Genomic DNA, 10,394 nt, shown 5'->3' with positions numbered 1-10,394 from the left:
CTAATGACAATCATAAGCTTTTATATATTTTAGCATAATATATGCCCTCCTCATTATACAGCTAGTATACCTATTTATAAATTCATAGAACACACTTTGAAAATCACTTCATTTCAACAAAGAAAAAGAAAGAAAATTACTTTATCATGATTTGTTACAGGTTTGGTTCTAATCAGTTGGTTTTAAACTCATATGTAAAAACTCACTGAAAGATAAATTAGGAAAATAATACTTTTCACAATAGCACCTTAAAAAGTAAAATACCTAGGAATCAATGTAATGAAGGAATTAAAAGACCTTTACATTAAAAACTATAGTACGTTCAAAAGGAAATTGAAGAGGATATCAGAAAATGGAAAGACAATTTCTTATTCTGGGTAGGAAGAATGAACATATTGAAAATGGTCATACTCCCAAAATTGTTAAATAGATTTAATGTAATCCCAATAAAAATACCATTGTCATACCTCGCAGAACTACAGAAAACATTCATAAAATTCATTTGGAACCAGAATGGACCTAGAATAGCAAAAGCAACTCTCGGCAACAAAGGTAAAGCAGGGAGTATCACAATTTCTGACTTGAGATTATCCTACAAAGCTACTGTGATAAGAACAGTATGGTACTGGCAAAACAAAACTAAAATAGACTTAAAGATGAATGGAACAGATTAGAAGATACAGAAACAACACCAAACACGTTCTGTCACCTTATTTTTGACGAAGGAGCAAAACACCTTCACTAGAAGAAAGATAGCCTCTTTACAAAATGGTGCTGGACCACATGCCATGCCAACCACACCCCCTGGGGGTGTGCTGACCCAGCCACCAAATTTAGTCATGGTAGCCCACGCCTGTAATCCCAGCTTTGGGGAGGCTGAAAACAGGAGGATCACTACAAGTCTGAGCTGTGTAGTGAGGCACTGTACAAAATACACACACAAAAAATAAAAATAATAAAAAAATAAAAGAGATCTCTGAGCTTGGCAGTTAACAGTTTTATTTCAAATTAATGTTTATTTTTAATTACTTAAGCTAAATAAAGATTAAAGGCTTTAAAATGAACTACATACCATTTTATCAATCTTAAAATAAATAATGGTGCTGGAAATACTGGCTTTCTACACACCAAAGATTAATTTTTTTTGCTGTATCACAGAGGCTATTTTATTTATGTTGAGACAGTCTTGCTAAGCAGTCAGGCCAGACTCAAATTCACAGGCTGCTTCCTCAGTCTCCCAAGGGCTGGGATTACAGGGTGCACCACCATGTCCCGCCCTCCCAGCGCTCTTCTGATTTTTTTATTCTGAGATGAGATCTCACAAAGATGCCAAGGCTGCCTCAAATTTTTGACCCTCTTTCCTCAGCCCTCAGAGTAGCTGGGGTTAGAGGCATATACCAACACACCCAGCTTTTTTTTCTACTTCTGAAAGCCACACTTTAAGTTAAAATTTTCTGTTCTGTAAATTTCCATTTGTCAAAAGATACCAGAAAAAATAATTATATTTTCTCAAGATAAAAGAAAACAGCTCTTCATAGAAGTCTTTTCTCTCTCTCTTTCATTTCTTTCTTTCTTTGTTTCTTTCTTAAATGTCAATGATCACAAAACCTGGTTTCTCTTCATTATAGACCTGCATTGCTGAGTATGTTATTGCTTCGGCTTCTGTTCCCTGAGGATGCTTGGAAAGTGAACATTCTTCTCCCCACCCAATTGAGCGTAATTTGAAATTTCTTTGATCAATACTAAGTACTTTCACTTCCTTGGGCTTCGCCTTCCACCGTCTGGAGGGGCTCCACAGTCCCGGTGTCGGTCATGTAGGCAAACATGGCCATGGCACGCTGCTCGAACGCTTCCTCCAGTCTCTCCCCACGCATGCAGCTATTTAACGGCAGCTTCAAAGGAATAAGGTCCAGCTGTACTCACTGGACATCTGCTGTGTGATCCAAATACTCGAACTTCCAAATAACTGGAGGATACTTGGCCTCGATTGCTTTTTGCTCCTCAGTTAAATTGTAATCTCTAACATCTTCTTCCTGCACCATAATTGTTGAACCATACGCGCTACTTCTGCCCTTTACCTCCAAAGATTAAAATTTAACTCATATCTTTCATCATGCACTAAACTACAATCAAAATAGATCAAAGATCTAAATATTAAAACAGAAATACTAAGAACTCTTGCTTTGGTTTGTTTTGTTCTTCTGAGACAAGGTTTCATTTTGCAGTTCAGGCTGGGATTGAACTCACTTTGTAGCCTAAACTGGCCTCAAACTTGCAGTGGTCTCTTGCCTCAGCCTCCTGAGTGCTGGGATTCTAGGCATGTACCATCATGTCTGTCCTTAGGTAAAACTCTTGAAGACATTGGTATAGCAAAGACTTTATAAACAAAACCCTGACTACACAGGAACTGTCACCAAGAATCAACAACAGGTATCTCATCTTATTAAAAATTTTTGTATAGCAAAATAAACCATTAACAGAGTGAAGAGACGACTTGCACTGTGGGAAAAAGTGTTTTGCCAGCTGCACCTCAGACAGAAGACTAATATTTAGAATACATAAAGAACTCAAAAAAAAAATCACACCACCCAAATTTAAAGATCCAGTCCAAAAATGGGCATCTGAAATGAATAAACACTTTTCAGATGAAGAAGTAGAAACACCAAACAAACATATGAAAAATGTTCAACACTTGTCATTCAAGAGATACAAATTAAAACAACACTGAGGTTCTATCTCACTCCAGAAAGAGTGCTGTGGGGCAACCACTGTGGAAATCAGTGTAAAGATTCCACAAAAAAATGAAAATTAAAGGTTCCTTTTGACCCAGCTGTTCCCCTTTTTGACATCTTCCCCAAAGAATTAAAAGTATCAAACCACAGCGATATATGCACCTATGTTTGTAGTGGCACAGTTTGTAACAGCCAAATCTTGCAAATAGCCCAAATTCCTATTCAATGAATGGCTAGAGAGGACATGTTTTTTCTCCCCCAATGGAGTACTACTCTGCCAAAAAGAGACATAAGCTTGAGATAATATAAGTAAATGGATGCACTTTGAGATTATAATCTTAACTGAAATAAATCGGATATACATGTAAAAATATCACATGGCTTCTCCGGTGTGAGAAACTGAAAGTGTGAGGAAGGACAAAACTTTATAATAGATATTGGAAAATGGGAAGAAACTTTTCAAATGAGAATGGAAATAAGGGAGGTGACAAGGGAAAAGGAAAGAAGGAACAAGAAAAAAGAATAGAAGGATAAAGTGGAAACAAACTTCCTGTAAATAAGAAGGGGAACGGGGTTGAAGGGAGGGGAAGGGAAAGGGAAAAATGAAGCAAGATATGTCATATACAGGTACAAACTCCCTATGATGAATATTAACATTATGTATACTAAAATAAACCAATAAAATAAAAATAATAAACTCATGTATAAAACAGTTGTCCAACTCTTTGTTATTGAATTAAATTTTTTTGTTTTAGTTTTTTAGCCAGGGTCTCAATATGTAATCTAGGCTGACCTTGAACTTACTATGTACTCCACGCTGGTCTTGAACTTACTATGCAGCCTAGGTTGGTCTCAAACTCATGGCAATCCTCTTGCCTCAGCCTTTCAGGAGCTGGGATTGCAGGCATGATCCACTATGCCCAGTTTACAGTGTAAATTTTTACGAACTCTCTCTCTCTCTCTCTCTCTCTCTCTCTCTCTCTCTCTCTCTCACACACACACACACACACACATACACACACACACAGAGTTTCTCTGCTTTTCCTATTACTACTGAAAATGACAAAGAAGAATATTGAAACAGCCAAGATTGGAACATGTCATGAAATGCTGAGAACAATTATTAAGAGAAGAGGTGGGCAGACTTTTGGTGAAAATGGTATTATATGCCAGGTGTGGTAGCAAACATCTGCAATTGTAGGACTCAAGAGGTTGAGGCAAAATTACAAGTTCAAGGCCTATGTGGGCTGCATATTGAGACGCTGTCTAAAATCAATAAAAATAGAAACAAAACAAAGATATTGTAGAGTCATAGCTTGAGGACACATGGGCTATGGATACTTCGTATCAATCAAGCATAATTTAAAAAAAAACATAACACTGTACTAAAACCAAAGTAATTGTATCTGTGGGCAGAAACGGAGCAGAAGCATACATTGCTGATCCAGTTTGAGCCTGGGCCTACCAGCAGGAAATGAAGGCAAGAGTTGGAGGGATGTATGGGGGTAAGGAGGACCTAGTAATGCCACTTGAGGAAGAGCTAAACCTGTGGCCTATCAACTCCTGCCCAGTGTTTATAAAGGTGACAAGTTCCTAACATACCTATCCATTTCCTGAGTTTACAAGATCATCAACTACATGTTTTTCCACCCATCAGCTTCCTAGTTTCTTTTCCTATCACCCTCCTTCTCACCTTATAAAGCTACTTCAACTCATTCCTTTACAATATTCATTGATTACACCATTACATGGCTCTAAAACCTTGCTCCTAGTTCTCCACTAATATAACATTTCTAAGCTCTTCACCTCTTGCTACTCAGTGCCCTCTGTATGTTGACTGTCTTCCAGGGACCATTCCTCTATCTCTTCCCAGGTTTTTTTTTTTAATTTTAGGGAAGGGCGTCACTTCCCAGTTTAAAGGGATTGGATAAGATTTTCACCATCCCTGGTTTCCAGGGACAATCAGGGTATCCTGCTCATAAGGGTGAATGACTTGGAGACAGGCACAAAACTAAGGTCCATTCCATCCAACTCAATCAACTGCTGGGAACGTTGGCTGGGTTTGCAGAGCTGGGAAGGCAAGTGTGTGGCAAGGCTTAGATACCCAAGTGTTTGCCTTAAAAAAGCAAGATTATTTCATGTCAGAACAAAGATTATCAAAACACAGAGCTTTATTAATAAGGCTAGCTACTAGACCCCTCCTGGGTTACAGATCTTAAATACCCAGCCAGCTTCTGAATGCTCTTCCTAAACTTTACAGATTAGAAACACATCCAGCGTAATTCTTTTTTTCATTTCTGCTTAAATACCTTCTTGATGTCCATGACTACCATGATGAAATGCTGTGGTTGTTAACTCAAAGTTATGGGATTCTTCTTTGTACTTAGCTTTGTTTTCCTTTCATCTCTTTCATGTTTACAGTATCTTAAGGGTGGGGAAGGATTGAAGAAGTGACAACATTTTAAGGGTAGGGAAGGCTAAACTAGAGCTTCTTTTACTAGCATAAAATTGACACAATTGAGAGAGCCACTATCCCCTACAGCCTGAGAATGAAGGAAACCTGAGAGAACACTGAGCCAAGAGATTGCCAAAGCTTGTTAAAAACACTGTTGGAAAATAAGGTTAAATAGTTGGAGGTTCAAAGAGTAGGGACCAATTAAGAAATAGGAAACGCCTAAATTCACAAGACTGCTATGCTGTTCTCACATGTCAATGTGTTTTTATAGAGCTTCAGGTTTCTGTCTTTAGACTTGTATATCTTTCAGGACTTGCTCTTTCTTTTTGTTTGTTTATTTGCTTGCTTTTGTTTTTGTTTTGAGACAGGGTATTGTTATGCAGTTAAGGCTGGACTTGAACTCACTATGTAGCCCAGGCTGACCTTGAACTGAAAGTGATTCTCCTATCTTTCCCTCCAGGGTGAAGGGATTATAGGCATGTGCCACCATGTCTGGTTAGGACTTGTTCCCTCTAACTTTTCCTGTTTTGCAAACTTTCTGCATTAGTCACTTTCCTTATCCTTGAGACAAAATGCCTGACATCTCCAACTTAAAAGGTGAGGTTTGGGGCTGGGGAGATAGCTTGGTGGTTTAAGGCCACCAAAACTGGGCATGGTGGTACATGCCTATAATCCCAGCTCTGGGGAGGCTGAGATAGGAGGATCACTCTGAGTCCAAACTGTGTAGCAAGATCCTGTAAAAAATAAATAAGTGAAAGAGTATATATATATATATATATATATATATATATATATATATATATATGGTTTATTTTGGTTCATTGTTGTGGAGGGTTTAGTTCCAGGTCAGACAGCGCTAAGAACAGGAATGGTGGAAGGGCTTGGTGGAGGACAGCTGCTCACTTCATGGCAGTCAGGAAGCAGAGAGGTGGGAAGATATGGAAACAGGAAAACACCTTTCAAGTCACACCCCAGTGACCCATCCTTCCAATCGGGTTCTGTCTTCTAACAGCATAGCCAGCCAAGAACTCATCAGTGAGCTAATCCACACATGAGTATCATACCTCCATGTTCCAATTACCTTCTAACATCCTGACTCTGCACACACAAAACTTTGGGGGGATGTCTGAGACCTAAGCCATGAAACTTTTGATATCTAACACAGCTAATCAAGCCAGCTTAAGTTTCTAAGAAATATTAAATCAATGTTAATTATAGCTTTCCTGGGAAGAAAATACTTTGCCTCCTGATTCTGGCTCTGTCTTTCAACTTAGTGTCTGCAGGAAAAAAGCTAGAATTTTGCAACTTGGGTTTTCTGATTCAAATCCTAAAATATCACATCAATCTTTGTTTCTATTCTCACTCACTTTGACAAAGATTTATGTAAACTCAACCTTCTTAACAGAAGGATAAAACTGGTTTTCATTAGATTCCCCTTCAGGTTCCTTTTCAAATACTAAGTTTTTTGAGAGTCCACTTTTGCAGAATGCTAAAGATAATACTAAATCTCAGTGGTTTTCAAAATGTGGTCCTTGGCCCCAAAATGCCACATCACTTGTGGAAATCATACATTTTGGGGCTACTTCAACTTTAGGAAATTCTGAGCAATGAAGGTGCTAGAATGAATCCTTAGAATTTCTTTGGTAACAGGGGTGCCTTATTTTAATGAGGGAAATTCTTGGGTTGCTGGATGATCCCTCTTGGGGGCTAGTTGCTGAGGGAACCACTTGCATAATTAGAGGCTTTGAACACTTGGCCCTATTTTCCTGGCCTCTTTGGAAGGAGAAAGCCTAAAGTTTGAGTTAATCACCAATGGCTTATTATATAACCAATCACACAATTTTATTGTATGGATAAAACTCCATACAATCCTCAAAGGACAGGGCTTGGATGAGCTTCTGAGGGCTGAACAGGCAGAGGTTTCTGGAGTATGAAGGCCAGAGGTCATGGGAGCGTCACTTCTCTTCCCATACTTTGCTCTGTGCATATTTTCCATGTTTCTGTTCATCTGGATCCTTAATAAAATCCTTTATAATAAGCCAGTAAACATAAGTAAAGCCTGAAATCCCAGTATTCGAGAGGCTGAAGCAGGAGGATCGGTCAAAACTCAAAGCCATTCTGAGTTACATAGTGAGTTCAAGGCTAGCCTGGAGTACATAGCAAAACCCTGTCTCAAAAAACAAAACAAAATGCAACCTTTCATGTGTGTTGTGTGTGCTTCTTTAATAAATTAACAGAACCTATGGCGGGAGTTTGGAAATGGATTATTTCCACCTGGGCATAATGAGGTAGATTAGGGCTAGGGCCAAACAGACAAACAACTGAGTGAAATGTGTCTAAGTTCATTAAAAACCCAGGGGAACCCTGCACAGAGCACAGGACCCAAGACGACCTCTCAGCTCCTGAGCACTATGAGGGAACCGACCAGAAAGTGCTATTGTGTAGGCGCTCATGTGAATCTGGCACTATTTGCAGGATCAATCAGAAAAGTGCTACTTTTACTCCTGCATTTACATCTGGCTGGAAGCCAAGAGTCTTCCCATAGGGCAGTTTAAATCTGACTCCGAGCCAAGTGAATTTTTGCAAGGATAACTGCCCAATGCCTTATTTGCATGAATACAAAAGACCACTTTCCCTTACTCTCAGGCTGCTACAAGCCTTTTCCCTGGCCTGCTCCTGCTCTAGAGCATACCTCTTTCCCTACCTTCAATAAATGTACATCTTTGCTGTCTTTTCTGCATGTCTTACCCAATTCTTTGTTTGGGATGCAACAAACCTGGGATTAAAGCTGCACAGGACCCTCCATTTGGTAACAGTGACAGCCCATTACATGTGTTAGTGCCTGGGAATGAACCCTCAAGCTTTAAGATCTGGGGCCTGCCAAATAACAGCAAATTAAAGCGCCTGCAAGCAGGTGCGGGGGCAGGGGTGGGGGGGTAGGGGAGTGGGGGTGTGGCTCAATCCCTGGGCCTGTCATGCTGGCTCCGGCCCCAGGGTGCCCTGAGATGGTAATTGAGACCGGCATGGTGGTACATGACTGTGATTCCAGCTCTTGGGAGGCTGTAAACAGGCGGATCACTATGAGTCCGATCTAGTAGTGAGACCCTCAAGAACCTGTGGACCCCTCCCTAAAACACACACACACACACACACACACACACACACACACACACACGCACACACGCAAAACTTTAAGATCCGATGTGCTCTCCATGTAGACCGTATCAGAACTGAGCTGAATTCCAGGGCACTGAGCTGGCGTCCAACGAGAGCTGTCTGCAGGGTGGCTTTGTGTGTGGGGTCGGGTGGGGTTTCCACACATCCGGGATCACAGAAGTGTTGAGTGACTGAAAGCAGAGAGGAGAAAACATATTTCGTTTTCCCTTAGATCTCTGCCTCTGGGAGCTTGTTAAAAATGCAAATTGTCGGGGAGAGCTTCCCACTACCCTGCTCCAGTGGGACCTACTACTGGTCCCAGCCCAGGAGCAGCGTGGGTGAGACCCTCTTCCACCACCTTGGGACGCCCCCCACCACTCCACAGCACCTACCCCACCCCGCCCTCCGAGTAGGAATTTCTGCCGCATTCCTGGAACCCCCAGACCCAGTCCTAGCTCAGGCGCGGTGAGTATGTGGGAGAGCTGCCTCTTCCCCCTACTCCACCTTGTGCCCTCCAGGCTCAGTTCAGGCCTGGCATACAGGCCTGGGGTGAAACCCTGCAGCTGCAATCCCTGCAGAGAGTGTAGAGGATAGAACCACCCAGCTAGTCCAGGAACAGAAAATCTTGCCAGAGGGGCACAACAGGTTCACCCCCAAGGGCAGCAGCAGGAAGGAGCTGAGCACAGCAGCCAGATCCAAGCCAGGCACAGCTGGATAAATCCAAACTTTGTAGATCTGAGCCAGAACTTCAGTACGTGCTAAGGTTATAACTGCAACAAAGATCTACAACAAAGGTCAGAAGACAGTGCTACACAAAATGACAAGAAGGAACAAAATGCAATCTCAGACCCCAAACCCACCCGTAACAAGTGCAGAGGACACTAACACAGAACAAATTGGGAATCACACAACTGAAAGCAATGAATCAACGGCTTCTGAAATAAAGAAACAGCTGCAGAAAGGTATAGAGGAACTCAGATTGGAAATGAAAAAAGAAATCCCTGAATTAATAGCATCTGCATTAGAGAATCAAATGCAGAAACATATGGAGGAAACCCAGTGCCCACCCAGAACAAGTGTGGAGGACACCAGCTTGGCTCAAATGCATGAATTAATAGGGTCGATAGGAAATAAGCAACAGCAGAAAGTTATAGAGGAACTCAGAGCTGAATTATTTTCTTCTAGCTCAGCTTAAATGTATGAATTAATACCACTGATAGTAATTAAGCAACAGCAGAAAGTTATAGAGGAACTCAAAGCATAATTCTTTTCTGAAATAAAAAAAGAATTCTCAGAACTCATAGCATCTGAAGTAAAGAAGCAACTACAGAAACAAAGGGAGGAAACCCAATCTGAAGAAAATACTGCAGTAAAAGAATAACTTTCTAAAGAAGACATTGATTAAAAAACACAGGAGATTAGAAAAATGATGGATTCCTTGAATAAGCAACACAGGAAAAATAGATCGCATGAAGCAGAGTCAAAGAGTTATAGAGGAAATTAAAATCTCAATCAGAAGCTTGAAAAACTGTTTAAGGGAAAGAGAAGACAGAGTTTCAGATTTTTTTTTTCAAAATTTATGCATATATTCAGCCATGTGGATGAGTCACAACCATTTCTTGGCCAATGTGCTCTCTGTGAAAGCCTGAGAGAATGCTATATTCCCACCTGCATATATTCTTCTTAGTGGTTAATTGCATATATATGCATAGCTCTCCCACACACTCACCGGACCTGGGCTAGGACTGGGCCTGGGGGTTCCCAGAACGCGGCAGAAATTCCTACTCGGCGGGTGGGGTGGGGGAGGTACTGCGGAGTGGTGGGGGGCGGCCCAAGGGGGGGGGAGAGGGTCCGGCCCACGCCGCGCCTGGGCTGGGACTGGTCCCGCCGGCGCAGGGTAGCAGGAAGCTCTCCCACACACTCACCGGACCTGGGCTAGGACTGGGTCTAGAGTTTCAGATTTTGAAGAAGCTGGTGCAGCTAGTGAGAAGGTAAGAAAAGATCTGTTAAAAACAACTAGGATACAAGAAAAAATAATTCATCACTTGCAA

At 41.2% G+C, this 10,394-nt stretch overlaps 1 pseudogene; it reads right to left on the bottom strand.

The window, feature by feature from the left end:
- Window positions 1-1,585: 1,585 nt before the first annotated feature.
- On the bottom strand, window positions 1,586-2,042 carry LOC111817765 (annotated as a pseudogene).
- Between the last annotated feature and the right edge of the window lie 8,352 nt (window positions 2,043-10,394).

This window comes from Octodon degus, unplaced genomic scaffold (genome assembly GCF_000260255.1).
Source record: "Octodon degus isolate 3935 unplaced genomic scaffold, OctDeg1.0 scaffold00069, whole genome shotgun sequence".
Taxonomy (NCBI): Eukaryota; Metazoa; Chordata; class Mammalia; order Rodentia; family Octodontidae; genus Octodon; species Octodon degus.
The sequence above is the reverse complement of the archived record's forward strand: the minus strand, read 5'-3'. Positions and strand labels throughout refer to the sequence as shown.